Source organism: Erythrolamprus reginae, chromosome 3 (assembly GCF_031021105.1).
Source record: "Erythrolamprus reginae isolate rEryReg1 chromosome 3, rEryReg1.hap1, whole genome shotgun sequence".
Lineage (NCBI taxonomy): Eukaryota > Metazoa > Chordata > Lepidosauria > Squamata > Dipsadidae > Erythrolamprus > Erythrolamprus reginae.
Window position 1 is genome coordinate 54,910,972 of NC_091952.1, and position 19,198 is coordinate 54,930,169.

Consider the following 19,198-nt stretch of genomic DNA (forward strand, 5'->3'; position numbering starts at 1 on the left):
AGTACAAATTTGATTTTAAGAACCTTTGGAATAGATGAGCTTCCTCTGATAGGTGGAGATTAGTGTTGGGCGAAACGAACTTGCAAAGTTCGGGCTCGTGCCGAACTTTGCAGTGTTCGGCCTGCCGAACCTGAACCCGAACTTTTTTAAAAGTTCAGTAAAGTTCGGGTTCGGCGTTTGTTCGAACACCGTGAAATGCCGCCGCCTGGGAGGAGAGTGGGGAATCCCATTGTGGGATTTCCCACCTCCTTTTGCTTGCGGTGCTTGCGGGATTTGGGGGCAGGGCTTTGATGTCACAGAGACTACTTCCTGGCCGGCCGAGTGGGGAGGAAGGAATCTCCGTGACATCAAAGCCCCGCCCCCGGAATCCCATCGTGGGATTCCTCACCTGCTGCGGCATCCTTTTCTGTAAAATAACAGGAAGCAAAGGAAGGTGGGGAATTCCCCACCTCCTTGTTTATTTTTACAGAAAAGGACGCCGCAGCGGCTTGCTGCTGCTCGGGTTCGACGAATTCACCCAAACTTCACCGCAAAGTTCGGGCGTTGGGTTCCCCCAACACTAGTGGAGATACATCAGTATCAGAATCACCCACTTTATGAAATACAGGGTATTCATCAATACGATCCAGAAATTATGTGCAGAGTTATTAAAGTTGTGCCCCTAGTTTTATATTCCCAATATCTGCCCTCTAGTGATTTTTTTGTTTACTTTTGATTACCTATTACCTATATTATTATTCATACCAAAAATCTACATTTGTTTTTCTGTGTAGGATAGAAGGGCAATTTTTAATTATAGCCTCTATATGTTGTATTGTTGTAAGCCGCCTGAGTCCTTCGGGATTGGGCAGCATAGAAGTCAAATTAATTAAATAAAAAAATGAGTAAATGAATGAATGAATGAATAAATAAATAAATAAATAAATAAAATTTTAGTTAGATTTAAAAATTATGTGCCTTTGACTTTTTTATGAAAAAAAGAGAAAGTTTTGCTGAGAAAATAGAAAATCAGTTGCCAAAACACAGGTGCAATTTGGCTACCTCCACAGGTGCAGCAGCAAAATCCTGCTGGTCCCGCAAGAACTTACGAGCCGTGGCAGTGAGCCCAATTTATCATTCCGGCTCGTAGCCCACCGCTGCTTCCCACCACCACTAGAGACTTTTCAAGTATTCCAGTGAAAGGAAAAAACTCAAACTTCCCCAAATTAATAAGTGTGTCTTGGTAATAGAGGAACAGAATCAACTATTTGTAAATCAGACAATCTATCAAGGGAGGTACATTGTCTCCAACCTGAAAAGATCAAAGATGTGACAGAGAGTCTTACCAAAATAATAAACCCACAGATTATAATCCCTTTCTCATAATCCATCCTTCTCTAATCATGTAGAGTCATACATTGGTCATACATCTGTATATTCAGACACATCACTCACTATTTTTCTTCTATCAATCAACTTCATAAAGTGGAAGGGAACCTACATTTAATTTTTCTGAGGTTTCTGCAAAAGAGGAGCTATTGCTTCTCATTGTGTACATCTTGAGCATTTTAGAGATGATCCCACTTAAGTGAGTACTCATGAAAGGTGTTGATGTGGAATATTACTAGAAACAGCATTTAGACATCTATAACACTTCGTAGTGTTTTCCAGCCCTCACTAAGCGGTTTACCGAGTCAGAATATTGCCCCCAACAATTTGGATCCTCATTTTACCTATCATGGAATGATGAAAAGCTGAGCAACCTTGAGCCTGCTGAAATTTGAATTGTCAAATTGAAGGCAACTGGCAGGCAGCAGAAGTAGCCTGCAATACTGCACTATAACCACTGTGCCACCGTGGCTCATATTCTCCACACTGGAGACTTTTCAGTACTATAATCCATCTATCTATCTATCATTGCATTCTTTCATAGCAGCAATCAGTGCATGAGTGTGATGTATAAAAGGATGTGGGAAAGGTTGCATGCAAACCGCAATGTATTGCCATCTTCTTAAAAAGATAGATCGATAAAATAAGGTATAATTTTCCAGCAAAATTTATGACATGCTAATGCTTGTGTTGGTATATGCTCAGTATGTTCTCTTCAGATTTGATCCCTACAGACAGTACCTTATAGGCTTTCCTTCATTCTTATTGAATTTAAAGGAGTAATTAAGACCCATATTTAATTTTATTTCTATATTTTAAAAGGAACGCATTGATTATACCTATATCTCTTTGGTTCCAATGTATACAAGGCAGCTACACAAAGGATGTAATTATAAGATGGTGTAAGAAGAAAAATATTATATACCGTATATACTCGAGTATAAGCCGAGTTTTTCAGTCCAAAAAAATGGGCTGAAAAACACAACCTCGGCTTATACTCGGGTCATTGACAAAGTCACCACACGAGGGCGCCATTGCTTGAGCCAGAGCGAGGAGGCACCAGCTTTTGTCCCCTCTCGCACGCCGTAGTTCCTCTCCCTGGCTCAAGCAAAGGAGGCAGCCATTTGCTCCAACCGAGAGGGGAAAAAAGCAATGGGAAGCCGGTGAGGTCGTGTGTGTGTGTGTGTGTGTGTGCATGCCCCCTCTCCCCCCCACCGTGAAAAAAGCCAGCTACCTCTTGCTGAAACTCAGAGGCTTTTTTTTTTTACTCCCTGTGTGTATTTGTCAACAGGTTTGCATTGCCCTTAGTTGGATTAAAAAGGCCCCCTGCTGTCAGATTCTCCTCCCCCTCCTTTGAAAGGATTTAAACTGTTTAAAAAATGGTATTTTGTGGTAGTTGCTGTGCTTGCTTGGATAGGATCTAATAATGTGTTATGAGGCAGAGCTAGACAGGAATTCTTTTTCTATCTGTCTATCTTTCTATCTATCTATTTTTCTATCTATCTATCTATCTATCTATTTTTCTATCTGTCTGTCTGTCTGTCTATCTATCTTTCTATCTATATCTATCTGTCTATCTATCTATCTATCTATCTATCTATCTATCTATCTGTATCTATTTCTTTCTATCTATCTATCTATCTATCTATCTATTTTTCTATCTGTCTGTCTGTCTGTCTATCTTTCTATCTATATCTATCTGTCTGTCTATCTATCTATCTATCTATCTGTATCTATTTCTTTCTATCTATCTATCTATCTATCTATTTTTCTATCTTTCTATCTTTCTATCTATCTATTTTTCTATCTATCTATTTTTCTTTCTATCTACCTATCTATCTATCTGTATCTATTTCTATCTATCTATCTATCTATCTATTTTTCTATCTGTCTGTCTGTCTGTCTATCTATCTTTCTATCTATATCTATCTATATCTATCTATCTATCTATCTATCTATCTATTTGGTTTTCTATGCTGATAACCTCACAGCAGCTAATGCTGAAGCTCTTCTTTGGATACACTTATTTATTTGTTTGTTTGTTTGTTTATTTATTTAATTGGATTTGTATGCCATCCCTCTCCAAGGACTCAGGGTGGCTCACAGCATATATAAAAACAGAACAATAATGTAAATCCAATTAATGATGAGAAGGAATCCAGTTTTGAAGGATTTTAACTCTTAGGTTTTAGCTTTGTTGCTGATCGAGCTCCTTTTTTTACTTTTTAATTCATTGTTAATATTGTTAATTTGTTTACCCTCTTTTAAATTTACAGAGCTAGTTTACTGGTTTTCTTTAAAATAAATATTCTAAAACATGTCTCAATTAATGTAATTTTATTGTTTTCCATTTTTATAAGTTACCAGTAGCCACTGCATTTTCTAACCTCGGCTTATACTCGGGTCAATACGTTTTCCCAGTTTTTGTGGCAAAAATTGGTGCCTCGGCTTATACTCGGGTCGGCTTATACTCGAGTATATACGGTAGTCTTTATCTGGTTCCTGGATTAGGGATAGATTTAAAAAATAAATAAATTGAGGAAAACTGTTAGTCAAAGAAAACATTGAGATGCCAGCCATATTTCTTCCAACCATCTTAACAGAACTCAACAGATTTAACAGAGGTGGAAGGGACCTTTAAGGTCATCTCTCTTGTACTATGCTCTCATAGTTGCCAAGTAAAAAATCACACATAAAACTGTCCTTTGCATAATCATTCTTTATTTGCTTCCAGTTTCTTTGGGGAGGAAACCAACTTTGTTTTTTTTAACATTTTTGCAAATGAAAAGCCCTGCACAAGACTGTTGGATATGTTTATGCTGCTGTTGCAAATCCAACCCGGTTGTTGCCCAAGTCATACACGGAGTAGTAGGACTGGAGGAAGATATCACCAAAGATCCACAAAGGTTGCCCATTCGGGGATGGCCGGTAAGTAGGTATCATGGCAATCTTACAATAATTTTCAGAACCCTGTTGTGGAAAAGATATAAACTGCGTTAAAACTTTAAGGCTACGGCAAAAATATCAACAATAACCTGAGAAGTTAACTTGAAAAAGCAAAGTTTAACTTTCAGTATTCAAACTTTCTACACACACATACCTAATGTCCAAGATTTTTAACCACAAAATAACCAAAATTCTGCAACTGCATTTTATTTATTTATTTTCTTAAAAACACCATGCTTTTTGCCATATTGCACCTTCTGGTGCCCCATATCTTGTTCATATACCATAGTATCTTGCCAATTTTTTAAATTCCTTTCTTCAGCTTTTCCATGAAAGCATCTCAAAGTCATGCTTTCTACTTTTCCATGGGAGAGCGAGAAGAATCTAGTTGTGTCATGCCTTTCTATAGAGTATTTGTAAATGACTGATACAAGATCATTTCAGAAACCCAAGACCAACCTGAAAACAACTGACAAAAAAAATGACCTACCAGAATGATATAGGCAGATGGACTCAGGGGGAAATAAACTCCATTGATGAGAAATGTGATAGTCGGCATGTTCTGAATGTTATTGCAGTTAACCACAAACTATAGAATAGAAAAGCAGATATAGAGAAAATGTACAGAAACCTTAAATACAATATTCTAAGGGATAAACTAGACAGTAAATAAGCAAGTGGATTACACACCATCCTGCTCCCCTTCTTATTTTGATTTAATTCACACTGGCTTAATTCAATATCAAGATGAATTAGAAAGAAAAACTCTTCCCTATATTGGCAGATGGATGGGAGTTGAGCCTCCACTAGGATCTTGGTTTGATTTGGTTTGATAAAAGCTAAACTAAGAACTAGTAATTATGGTGCAGTAGGTCTTACCAAATAGCTGTACATTTTCTGGCAACCTCCCTCCTCCCATCACACCTCACAATTCCCATTACCTGGATAAATGAAATGAGTATTAAGGGAGTCAGTTTTTCTATCGTTATATTGGATTCATTTTGGAAATAGTTTCATACCCACAATAACCATATCCCAGTTCTCTTGCTGATATTTAGGATTGCCTCAATATTCTCTGTCCTTGCATATAGCAGCTTTCCCCTACCTAGCCAAGGTTGTCTCTCTGGGCTCCAATTTTTTGCATCAGGATGCAAAAGAACTGCCCAGGAACACCGAGTGAGGATATTCTGGTATCTACAATCCCCTGGCACCCCTGAAGGCACCAATTGGTCTCCCAGTTGCCGATCAGGAATCTAGATAAAGAAAGTCCAGAGATAATTGCTGTTAGAATCAGAGTTTCCTTGGTGTAGGAAGCCAGAGACTCTTCTGCTGACTGCCGGCTGACTGCAATTTGGCAGTTCAAATCTCACCAGGCTCAAGGTTGACTCAGCCTTCCATCCTTCCAAGGTGAGTAAAATGAGGAGCCAAACTGTTGGAGGCAATAGACTGACTCTGTAAACTGCTTAGAGAGGGCTGTAAATAGGAATGGGTTGCAGCCGGTATGGCTGGGATTGGGGTTCTGGTAGCAGAAATTGAGATGTGCGCACATCTCTGCACCCCCGATGTGTGCACACACATGCATGGGTGAGATTTGGCTTCTGAGCATGCACAGCAAGTGAAATCTCACGTGACGATTCTCATGCACGAGAGTTTTCACCAATTTTTGGCTTTTTTTGCTTCTGCGTATGCACGGAAGCAAGGAAAATGGGCGAAATCTCACATGTGTGAGTGTCCTCACATGACATTTCACTTGCTGCACATGTGTAGAAGCCCAATCTCACACCAATGGAGGTATACCCCCGCCGGATGCCTGTGCGCCCGCGACAGTCCTGAAGAGGGTACTTGTAGCGGCTGGTAAGTGGAACTCCTGCCTGGCTGTAAAGCATTGTAAAGTGGTGTATAAGTCGATATGCTATTGCTATTACATTCAATTGCATACCTCTCCATTTCATACTTTTGCCTTTTGTCGTATTAAAAACTACTATTAAAAGCAATTGCAACATTCTGGCGTCCCACTGGTGTCATTGGACGTAGAGATTTCAAAATCCCATCTCCAAGGGATTATTCCTAATGTAAGACTTAAGTTTCTGTTGGTTTTCCATCAGACTCTTTGGTAAATAATACTACTGAAAATAGCCTTACTCATCAATCTCAAATTCCCAATACCAGTCTTCGGTGACTGGACTCCAGTTAATCTGGCCAGTGTAGAGACTGGAATCAATTCCTCCGAATATAAGTGAACCACCATCCTGGGAGCTTGGTTGCCTAATAAGATCAATGGAGAAAGTCAGAAAGACAACGTGATTGAGATATATTGCTGGTTCATACCAATGTTTCCTGTTTAGCTGACTGAAGGAGGGCCTTTTAACTGACTGTGTGAAGGCCCTTTCATGGGGAAATAATACCCTCCTTGAAGGGCTGCCTAGTGTCAAGGGACAGTATTATGCAACTCCAGAAAGGGGCGTGCATGCGTGCACTTATGTGCCTAATGTCCCTGTCCTACTGTCTTATTATCCTTTCTATTACTACATTATACTTATGTTATGTTATGTTATATTAATATGTACTATAATACTATACTTGTTTTACAAATAGATAGGTAGGTAGGTAGGTAGGTAGGTAGGTAGATAGATAGATAGATAGATAGATAGATAGATAGATAGATAGATAGATAGATAGATAGATAGATACGGATGTTTGGGTAATCTGTTCTCACTACCTGGAGTGGAAAACAGTTTAAATCAGTTTTTTTTCAAACTTGCCCATTTTTGTTGGGTGGACTTCCCAGAATTCCTCAGCTAACATACTGGAAACTGAGGTCATCCCCCTTAAAGTTGCCAAGTGTGGAAAAAGATTGATTTAAACCAGTCATGAATGGTCCAGTGGTGGGTTTCTTTTTTTTTTTTTTGAAGTTTTTCAAAGTTTCTGGTTCCATGGGTGTGGCTAAGTGGGCATGACTTGATTGGCGTGGCAGGGAAAGAATACCATCAAATCTCAATTCCCACTCCACTCCCGGGGAAGATTACTGCAAAATCTCAATTTCCTCCCAATCAACTGGGACTCTGGAGGCAGAGAATAGATGGGGATGGGGCCAGTCAGAGGTGGTATTTACCAGTTCTCTGAGCTACACAATTCTCCAGATCTGGTCAGAACCTGCTGAAACCCACCTCTGGAATGCTCGCTCACTATGATAAACAAACAAACTATCCAACTGCTCTTATAGGTAGGAAATGTTTCAAAATACTAATCTGCGATCTGATACTGATATCTTAAATCAATTGCCCAGAATGACAGGTAATAAGGTCTTTTCATTTCTCTGTGTCCATCCTGAAAAGTGCTAACAAGTGCTATGAGATCATCCAGCAAAACAGGAGGTGCGCAGAGTAAACAACAACTATGATAAGGTAAAAAATAGAACCAGTATATACACCAGTAATTTCAAGAACCATTTTTAAACTCTAAAGAAATCCTAAAGCACCCTGAGAATAACGTACACAAAGTAGAACCTACTTTAACAGGAAAAAAAATTATCAAGCAACTGGGGGAGCATTTTTCTCATAATTTTAAAAGAAATGCATGAGCAACATTACACGGCTAAGTCTCAGTAATATTTTAGAGAGGCTCAGACTTTAATAATTACTACCAAAAGGGTCTGTGTTCAAATCTCTATCCTGCCATAAACTGATAGGATGTTTTTAGAACAATCACTCTTCCTCAGCCCTACCTAGTATTAGTACTTCATAGCAATGTAAGGTTGATATTTTCAAAAGCTTCCCTCTCTCTTTCTGCCTTTTAAATTAATGTGAAGAAGTGCTTTCTTGGATCTGAAATCTGTAATCCAAAGAGAATCTACTGTAAGTATTTCACAGAAACCTTCATTGGGTAGCTTTCTAAAACAAATGTGAAAAGGTCAAAAAAGCCCTGTGATCTTAAGTTGTCCTTCTCAAAATTCCAACCATAGAAATGTTCTCCATACTTCTTGTTGACGTAGGCTGTAAGTTGCATACAAAGTATTGACAACAATTAAGAAACAATATTTATAGTAAACTGAAACAGCCAAATTAAAACAAGAAAGTAGAAAAGACTTCATACTCACCGACTCAGGTAAAAGCTGAAAATAGGAGCATCAAGCAAATTCTCCTGGATCATTCCTTGCATTACAGTTGTGGCGCCACCAGAAGAAAGGGAGGGATAGGCCAAACCCAGGATGCCATCAAATTTTGCGTAGACAAAAGAACTGCCAGGCTCAATTTCACTTAGGGCAAATTCTTGATTGGTAATACTAATACCTTGAATCTACAAATGAACAGGGTGAATGAGAAGATAGGAAAGGTATACAATCTATTTTGTTGTAATCATTGAATAATTCATTGGGCAAAGTACTTAGAGAATGAGAAACCTGTCTAACATCAGTTGATCATGAGATATATTTAAAAGACTTTCAAAGTGTTACCATTTTTTATATAAATGGGTAGATTCAACAAGAGAACCCTAATTCAAGCTTTCTTATATTCTCTCAAGTGTTAAACATGTAAATTTGCAATCAACTGGAAGAACTAATGTCATGAGAAAAGTGTTTAAAAGGAGTAGGAGCACCAAAATAAATACTTGAATGTGGAAAAGAGAGAAGGCAGGTTATTTGAGAATGTCAGAGCAGGGGGATAACACTGGTTGAATTCCTATTCTGTACCATCACCAGCTCCTAGATTTTTCCCCTCTCACATCAGTGAAGGTGTAGTGCTGCCCAGGCCTCTATCCACTGATCCTTGGAAAGGATTGGAAGGTGATCTTGATGTTCCCTTTGTGCCACCCATATCAACCAGCTAGATGCTCTCCCTTCTTCATCCATCAAAGCCTTGGCAGCAATAAAAGGACATTAGCTAAACCCCATAATACTTCAGCAGAAGGTGAGACCAGTGGAAATGCCCCAATCTCTTTCTACATCTATGAGATTTCAATATTTGCAGGCTTGAATGTTTTCAAGATTCAATTCATTAATAACTACCATAATTATTTTGATTTCAGTCACTGACCAAACCAATACCGTCCATTGCATAATATCAATAATATTGGCTTGTGGTAGGAATATCAAGTCAAACAAATTATTTCCCCTTAGACAGAACTGCTACTTACTGTCACAGTGTCATAGCCAAAGACCCCACTCAGACTACCACTTCCATACTGTATACTGAAAGTTTGTCCATTGCTGGAATAAGTGGAAGACTGACTGGGATTGAATGATGGGTGGTTTCCTGGTGATAGAAATGAGAGTGGGGGAGAGAAGGTTTTACTTTCAAATCAATAACAACACCAGATTTAAATAAGAGCATAATAGGTGTGAAGGACAAAAAAGGCATTTCCACAAATTATCTTTTTTATTCTTAAATGAATGAGAAGAAGACTCACTGCAAGGCTGACTCTGGCAATAGACAGATGGTACCCAGAGATTGGATGACCCAGTGTCAAAGAGAACTATGAAGTTCTGGGGTGGAGTTCCAATACTGATTTCTCCGTAATAGGACATCTAGAAAAAGGAAAACATGGTCATTATTCAGGGCTTCCACATTAAATGCAATTTACAAAGACTTTTATAAAGCCTTTGATTCAGTGGAACACCGCAAAATATTTCTGAAATTAAAATCTTATGACATCTCTTGCCTCCTACACAGTGAAGGGCTACCAAAAATTTTACTACCACACTGTGGGTGTGGCTTATGTAGGACACCCTGCATTTTCTTTCAACGTCTTTCAATATAAATTGGGTACTCTGGGGTGGAGCTCCTTTTTCACTACCCCACTGCATCCCCCCCCCCATCCGGGCAGCAACCCACCCCTGCTCCTACATTATTAGATAACTGTGTTGCTGTCAAACAGACAACAGATATGACCTTTGTGATCATATTATTTATTTATTTATTTATTACTTAGATTTGTATGCCGCCCCTCTCCGAAGACTCGGGGCGGCTCACAACATGTAAAAAAACAAATCATAAGCAATCAGACAGATGTAAAATATTTAAATATTTAAAAGACCCCATATGCTAACAGTCACACACACAGACATACCATGCATAAATTAAACGTGCCCAGGGGGAGATGTTTCAGTTCCCCCATGCCTGACGGCAAAGGTGGGTTTTAAGGAGTTTACGGAAGGCAGGAAGAGTAGGGGCAGTTCTAATCTCCGGGGGGAGTTGGTTCCAGAGGGCCGGGGCCGCCACAGAGAAGGCTCTTCCCCTGGGGCCCGCCAACCGACATTGTTTAGTTGACGGGACCCGGAGAAGGCCCACTCTGTGGGACCTAATCGGTCGCTGGGATTCGTGCGGCAGGAGGCGGTCTCGGAGATATTCTGGTCCGATGCCATGAAGGGCTTTAAAGGTCATAACCAACACTTTGAATTGTGACCGGAAATTGATCGGCAACCAATGCAGACTGCGGAGTGATGGTGAAACATGGGCATACCTAGGTAGGCCCATGACTGCTCTCGCAGCTGCATTTTGCACGATCTGAAGTTTCCGAACACTTTTCAAAGGTAGCCCCATGTAGAGAGCATTACAGTAGTCGAACCTCGAGGTGATGAGGGCATGAGTGACTGTGAGCAGTGAGTCCCGGTCCAGATAGGGCCGCAACTGGTGCACCAGGCGAACCTGGGCAAACGCCCCCCTCGCCACAGCTGAAAGATGTTGTTCTAATGTGAGCTGTGGATCGAGGAGGACGCCCAAGTTGCGGACCCTCTCTGAGGGGGTCAATAATTCCCCCCCCAGGGTGATGGACGGACAGATGGGATTGTCCTTGGGAGGCAGAACCCACAGCCACTCCGTCTTATCCGGGTTGAGCTTGAGTCTGTTGACACCCATCCAGGCCCCAACAGCCTCCAGGCACCGGCACATCACTTCCACCGCTTCGTTGACTGGGCATGGGGTGGAGATGTAAAGCTGGGTATCATCCGCATATTGATGATACCTCACCCCATGTCCTTGGATGATCTCGCCCAGCGGTTTCATGTAGATGTTGAATAGCAGGGGGGAGAGGACCGACCCCTGAGGCACCCCACAAGGGAGAAACCTAGGAGTCGACCTCTGACCCCCCACTAACACCGACTGCGACCGGCCAGAGAGGTAGGAGGAGAACCACTGAAGGACAGTGCCTCCCACTCCCAACCCCTCCAGCCGGTGCAGAAGGATACCATGGTCGATGGTATCGAAAGCCGCTGAGAGGTCAAGGAGCACCAGGACAGAGGATAAACCCCTGTCCCGGGCCCGCCAGAGATCATCCATCAACGCGACCAAAGCGGTTTCCGTGCTGTAACCGGCCCTGAAACCCGACTGCTGGGGACCTAGATAATCGGCTTCTTCCAAGGACCGCTGGAGCTGGAGTGCCACCACCTTCTCGACAACCTTCCCCATAAAGGGAAGGTTGGAGACTGGACGATAGTTGTTAAGTACGGCTGGGTCCAGAGAGGGCTTCTTGAGGAGGGGGCGCACAAGCGCTTCTTTATAGAGTGATGGAAAAACTCCCCTCCCCAAGGAAGCGTTGGTAATCTCCTGGGCCCAGCTCCGTGTCACCTCCCTGCTGGCCGAAACCAACCAGGAGGGACACGGATCCAGTAAACAGGTGGCGGAACTCACAGCTCCGATGGCCTTGTCCACTTCATCAGGTGTCACCAGATCAAACTCTTCCCAGACAGGTGGACAAGTACGTGCCCCAGTCACCTCGACTGACTCGTTGTCAGTCGACTCTGTCACACAATTGGAGTCGAGATCGGCCCGGATCCGAGCGACTTTATCAGCGAAAAACGTGTTAAAATCCTCGGCACTACTCTGTAAGGGCTCCCCAACTCCCCCCTGGTTGAGAAGGGAGCGGGTCACCCTAAACAGAGCGGCCCGGGCGGGATTCCGCTGATGCAATCAAGGCGGCATGGTACGCGCATCTTGCCGCCTTGAGCGCCACTTTGTAAGTCTTAATAAAAGCTCTTACAAGTGTTCGATCGGATTCAGACCTACTCTTCCTCCATCGCTTCTCTAGACGTCTCTTTTGGCGTTTCAACTCCCGGAGCTCCTCGTTGAACCATGGGGCTCTACGGGGTCTAGCGCCATGGAGAGGTCGCAAAGGCGCAATCCGGTCAAGAGCCCCCGCTGCAGCCCTGTTCCAGGCCTCCGCGAGAGACTCCGCCGAACTGTGGACGAGTGCCTCAGAATAACCCCAAGCGCCGTCTGAAAGCCCTCTGGGTCCATCAGGCGCCTGGGGTGGAACATCTTCATTGGTTCCGCCTCCCTGCGGGGGAGGATTGGAGCCAGGAAGTCAAGCCGTAGTAGAAAATGGTCTGACCATGACAAAGGCAACACTTCTAAGCCCCTTAGTCTCAGACTATTACTCAATTGCTCGGAAAGGAATACCATGTCAGGTGCGTGCCCTCCCTCGTGAGTCGGACCCTGAACAACTTGAGTCAGGTCCACGGCTGTCATGGTGGTCATGAACTCCTGTGCCAACCCAGAGGTTTCGCCGAGTGACGGCAGATTGAAGTCCCCCAAGACAATAAGTCTGGGGAACTCTACCGCCAACCCGGCTACCTCCTCGAGTAGCACAGGCAGGGCTTTTGACACGCAGCTGGGAGGCAGGTACGTGAGAAATAAGCCCACCTGAACTCCTAAGTCCAACTTCATCAAGAGAGACTCGCAACCCGCTATTTCCGGAGCAATGAGTCTACGCAGGCAAAGGCTCTCCCTGGCTACAATAGCCACTCCTCCCCCCCTCCCCTGGGGTCGCGGTTGATGCCATATCTGAAACCCGGCTGGGCAAATTTCAGAGAGAGGAACACCTCCCTCCGGGCCCAGCCAGGTTTCAGTAATACATGCCAGGTCGGCCTCCTCATCCAGGATCAAATCCCGGATGAGGAGAGCTTTATTAACCACCGACCTGGCATTCAACAGCAGCAACCTGAGCCCAGGGCCAGAGTTACACTCATCACCAGTACCCAAGATTGGGCTCACAGAGCCAGAACAGGGGACCGTTATTAAGCAACGGTCCCTCGTTCCCCTGGAACGGCTAACTCTGTGGCCCCCGCCATATCTGCCTCTCCCCAGCAACACAGGGATATTCCGACCCCCTGCCACCCCAGAGATCGGTGCCCCTCCCTCTCCTGTCTCCCGGGCGTCAGGTGGGCCAGACATATCATTCACACTACTATCGGTACATTCATCCATACCATACCCCCCCCCGCCCCCGCCCATCCAATCGTACCAGTCATTCCATTCGTAACCACAAGTATGTTTATCCCAGTCATCCATTACTTAAAGCCCCAATTTCGTTAAAAATCAATTAAATTAATAATAATATAAAAAGACAGTTAACAGCAATTTAAACACTAAAAACATTAAAATATAAATATATAAAATATACGCTAAAATTATAAATTAGTATAAAATTGATATCGATGGTGGTATAAACAGATCTTTAAAAACTCTTCAATCATCAGAAGTTAGTCAGTCCAGGCATGATGGTCTTCTGGTCTTCAACGGTCTTAGGTCTTGATCTAATTTAAGAAAGTCTTGGTCTTAATTATAAGCAACTGTATTCTCTTCGCCAACAATGTCAAGCCTTTTAACACTGCAGACAATGCTGCTACCCTTCAAAAAGACCTTGACTATGTATCAGAATGGTCAAACAAGTGGCAACTTCAAATCTCAACCAACAAATGCTCTGTCTTACACATTGGCAAAAGGAATCAGAACACAAAATACAAGCTTGGAGGACATGACCTTGTAAGACGACCCTCGTTCTGACAAAGATATTGGAGTAATCATATCCAATGATCTAAGTACCAAAGCTCACTGTAACAACATTGCCAAAAAGGCACTAAGAGTAGTCAATCTAATCTTCTTCTCTGGAAATATTACATTACCCACCTAGAGTATTCAAAACATTTGCTAGACCAATTCTCGAATACAGCTCATATGCCTGGAATTCACACTGCATATCAGACATAAAAAAAATTGAGAAAGTCCAGAAATATTTCACAAGAAGAACCCTCCACTTCTCTGCTCACAACAGAACACCTTATTCCACCAGACTTGAAATCTTGGGCTTAGACAACTTAAAAGTACGTCGCCTTCAAACCAATTTAAATGTAGTTCATAACATTATCTGCCACAATGTCCTATCTGTCAATGACTACTTCAGCTTCAGCCACAATGATACATGAGCACACAATTGATCTAAATTTAATGTAAACTGCTCCAAACTTGATTGCGGAAAATACGATTTCAGCAACAGAGTGATCAATGCCTAGAATTCACTACCTGACTCTGTGGTTTCTTTCCCAAACCCCAAAAACATTAATCTTAGATTGTCTACTGCTGACCTCACCTCATTCCTAAGAGGTCTGTAAGGTGGTGCATATTATCACTAGTTTTTTTCTCATCATTCCTATCATCTATTTCCTCCCACATATGACTGTACGAATATAATATAAGCATGCTTACCATTCCTGTCCGATTGTCCTCATTTATATGTATTTACTTTGTTTAAGTTTATGTTTATACTTATACCTGCTATCTTATTCAAGTTTTATAAACCAACAAATAAATAAAAATAAATAATGTAAGGACTTAACACATCTGACAGAATATTCTGTACACACACAAAACATTATTCAATATATTTTAGGAATATTGATAGGCAAAAATATAGAAGAAATAAAAATATCAGAAACATGGTTTTAGAATTCCAACTGATTTGTAACAGTTTTTTAAAAGTAGGTACTGTATACAATTAATACAAGTTAATTAGGTTTTCATGCCTGCTTCATGGTTAATTGGGTATATGTAGCTGTATTTGATGTTAGCTATCCAGATTTCCAAATTATAAATTGCAATTGGAACCAGGCCTATGATTTCTCAACTAACGTAAACTTTTCCTGTATAGTTTTCATCTTGACATAATTGTGATAGTTTGCTTTGAACTAACCAGATACTCACATCCATGTAGTTAGCAAGGGGCTCATCACCAACAGCAAAGCTATTGTTATATTTGCTGGCTGGATCATAATAATTGTATAAGAGTGGTTCATTGAAACCTTTCTCCTTCATCACTTTGCGCATGGACTTGAATCTTTTTAAGGGAATTCTGTGTGAGGAAAGCAGTTAAGCAGATAATCAAACTGAGCAGCTGTAGACACTTCCCATATTGAGGTTTTTTCATAGAGATTTTGCAGGTGGTCTAAGAGTTTACCTGGACTGAACTCAGTACTATTTAATTAGTAGCCCTAACTTCTCTTTGATTCCATCAGGGGTTAAATCTTTTCTTCATTGAGCAGGAAAATAAACTGAAGAACTCCAATATCCCCCTTTCAACTCTACTGTTCTACAACAGGAATACAAATTTGAATAATAACCAGATGTTATCTAATGTTATCTATTATAGGAAGGAGCTGCATTGGTGCAATGGTTTGAATGAAGTATTGCTTCTGCTGCCTGCCGGCTGCCTGCAACTTTGCACATCAAATCTCACCAGGTTCAAGGTGGGTAAAATGAGTACCCAAATTGTAGAGGCAGTACGCTGACTCTGTAAACTGCTTAGAGAGGGTTGCAAAACACTACGAAGCAATTTATAAGTTTAAGAACTATTGCTATCCGGTACTGGAACCAGATGCTATACCTGCATAATTCCAGTTTACTACCACCACCACCACCCGATATCTGATTTACTATTTTTGCAGAGAGATGATGGAATTGGATGAATTATCTACCTAATGCAACACAAAAAGTATATTACATCATCCTGAAAATATCCAAGTCTACAGAGAGGGGTGGCATACAAATCTAATAAATAAATAAATAAATCTACATAGGAAACAGGGGTGTCTGAGAGTCTACTAGGAGTTGTAATGACTTATCCTAGTGCAGTGATGGCAAACCTATGGCACACGAGCCGTTGCCCTAGCTCAACTCCAACATGCACATGTGTGCCAGCCAGATCACTTTTGGCTCACACAAAGGCTCTGGGAGGGTGTTTTTGGTTTCTGGAGAGCCTCCGGGGGGCGGGATGAGGGAGGGTGTTTTTACCCTCCCCTGGCTCCAGGGAAGCCCCTGGAAACACGAGTCTACTGGGCCTAACAGAAGTTGGGAAACAGGCCATTTCTGGCCTCCAGTGGGTCTCTGGGGGGCGGAGAAAACTGTTTTTGCCTTCCCCAGACATTGAATTATAGATGTGGGCACTCGCTCATGTGCCATAGGCATCCAAGGAAAAAAAGGTTCGCCATCACTGTCCTAGTCTATACATCTTTAGCTGTAGTCCCAAATCCCTAAGAAAATGCTACTTAATCGTCTACTTTAACAACATAAAAAGAATTCAGTTGGTCTTCAGCATTTGGGGATGCAGTTCTTCAGAAAAAATGCTATGAAGAAATAAAAGAACTGTACAACAAGATAGCATAGCTAAAGGTATACAAGGTGTAAAAGCATACTTTGTTCTAGAAACTATGCCCAAAAGGCATTTGAGTCTTCGGAGAGGGGCAGCATACAAATCTAATAAATTATTATTAAATTATTATTAAAATTTCTGAATATTTTAGAAAAAGGACATCCATCTAATAGAGAAATCCAATCAGCTTAAGAGCATAGACAGAATAAATGCTGAATCAAAGCCCTGACTCATTTAGTCCAGCAGTGGCCAATCAACTGCTGAAGAAAGTCTCTGACTTTCTCAACAGATGGTCTTCAAAGGCAGGTACATCAGGTGTAAGATCTATGGTCCTCGTGACTTCCGCAAATCAATCCAAACATTTTTTTTGGAGCTAGCAGACATCAACCCTGCTGTGCTGTTCAGAAAAACTCCCTAATGTAATGTTCCCAGGTCTATTTGACCCGGACCACAAATTGATCATTTTAGGTACTTATATTTGGTCTTTTTGAAAGCTTTTTTCACTTGGAAACAAGTTTGAACATTTCTGCACACATTGAAATGAAAATTGAAATGAAAAAATTAAAGCTTACTGGTTTATTTTGCTGATAAAATGCGCCCCCCCCCCAAAGTTTTTGTGAATTTTTTTTCAATTTATAGATAGTTTTGCTTGCAAAATGCATTCTATTTTACTAAAGCTGGTGTGGGATTGGTATCATTTCTGAACATAATGATATGATCCTTATTGGTTTACTTTGCTCATAAATGGGCCCCCATGCTTATACTCAAATAGGTTTATACTCAAGTAGGCTTATACTCGAGTATAAGACAATATGGTCTTATATTCAAAAATAAACCAATAAGCATCATTTTTTTCAGTTCATTTCTATTTTTCTTATGATCAGGAATGTTCAATTTAGTATATCAAAAGTTTTTGGGGAAAATTCCTTAGAGATTTGTAGCCTAAAAAAAATAAACTGACACGAAATGCTGAAAAAATGGGGGAGGGGCCTTTTGTGACCAAAATAAACAAATAAGAATCATTTTTTTCTGTTCATTTCTATTTTTCTTATGATCAGGAATGTTCAATTTAGTATATCAAAACTTTTGGGGGGAAATTCCTTAGAGATTTGTAGCCTAAAAAAATATAAATTGACACAAATTTCAGAAAAAATGGGGGGGGGAGCATTTTGATCAAAATAAAAATATAAGCCTCAATTTGTCCAGTTCAATTTTCATATGATTATGTTCAGAAATGTTCAAACATGTTTTCCAGTGAAAAATGTTTTCAAAAAGACCAAATTCAAGTACCTAAAAAAAATCATTTTGGTCCGGGTCATATACACCCGAAACAGACTCAACATGAGTTTTTTCTTTGCCCAGAAAAAAATTAGCCCCCACCCCAAAAATATTTTTTTGATTATCAGCAATGTTAAATTGAGTAAATGAATGCATAAGATATTAAAAATATTTCGGATTTGGAACCTAAAAAAATATAAAGTGAAAATGTTTGCAAGCAGCCAAGGGGGGGGGGGGGGGCTTATTTCTGATTTTTAAAAACCAATAAGAATCATTTCTTTCAGTTCATTTGTATTTTTCTTATATTCAGAAGTGTTCAAACTACCCACACCAACTTTAGTAAAATTGAACACATTTTGCAAGCTAAACTATCTATAAATTGAAGAAAAATTCACAAAAATGGGGGGGTCTACCTTTTATAATCAAAATAAAGCAATATGCATTTTTTTTCCAGTTCAAGTTTCATATCATTGTGTGCAGAAATGTTCAGACTACTTTCCAAGTGAAAAAAGTTTTCAGATTGACCAAACATAAGCACTTCAAATGAAGAGTTTTTGGTCCGGGTCAGGGTGACCCGGGAACAGTACAAGTGTGACTTCTTTTTTTTCAGCAAGAAAGAAAACCCCCACCCCCCAAAAAAAATTATCATAGAGAGAACTCTTGAAATGATGAAAAGTCATGAAATTTCAAGTTTCAGATATGCAGGGAAAATGTTTTACAGGGTCTCAAACTTTGATTTCAGGTCTCACAGACCTGAACAGCACAGCAGGGTTTTAAGAAAGAAAACAATTAAGAGAGAGAGAGAAACTGAAACAGATTTTTTTATTAAGAGAGTAACCGAAGCTGAAAAGCAATTGAAGCTATTATATCATTATGCCATATTCACCTGACAAGAGCCTCACTGAGGTGAAGGCATACTAGAGCAAGAATTAGCCACATCATGGTCCTCTTTTCCCAAAAGCAGTTGCTAACTTGAATTTTTTAGCTCCTGCGGGGACTTGGGACCATAGTTCCCTCTAAGCTGAGCAGTGAGCAATCGCTCACTTAAAAATCATCATCAACTCAGAGTTTTCCAAACCTGCCCAGAAGCCGAGAGGGAAAGAGTGAGAGGGAAGGAGAGAGAGAGGAAGAGAGAGAAACAGATAGAAAAAAGAGAGGAAGGAAAAGAGAAAGAAAAAGAATGGGAGTA

At 41.0% G+C, this 19,198-nt stretch overlaps 1 pseudogene; it reads right to left on the bottom strand.

The window, feature by feature from the left end:
- Positions 1 to 4,182: 4,182 nt before the first annotated feature.
- LOC139165665 (gastricsin-like) lies at positions 4,183 to 18,951 on the bottom strand (annotated as a pseudogene).
- Positions 18,952 to 19,198: the final 247 nt, after the last annotated feature.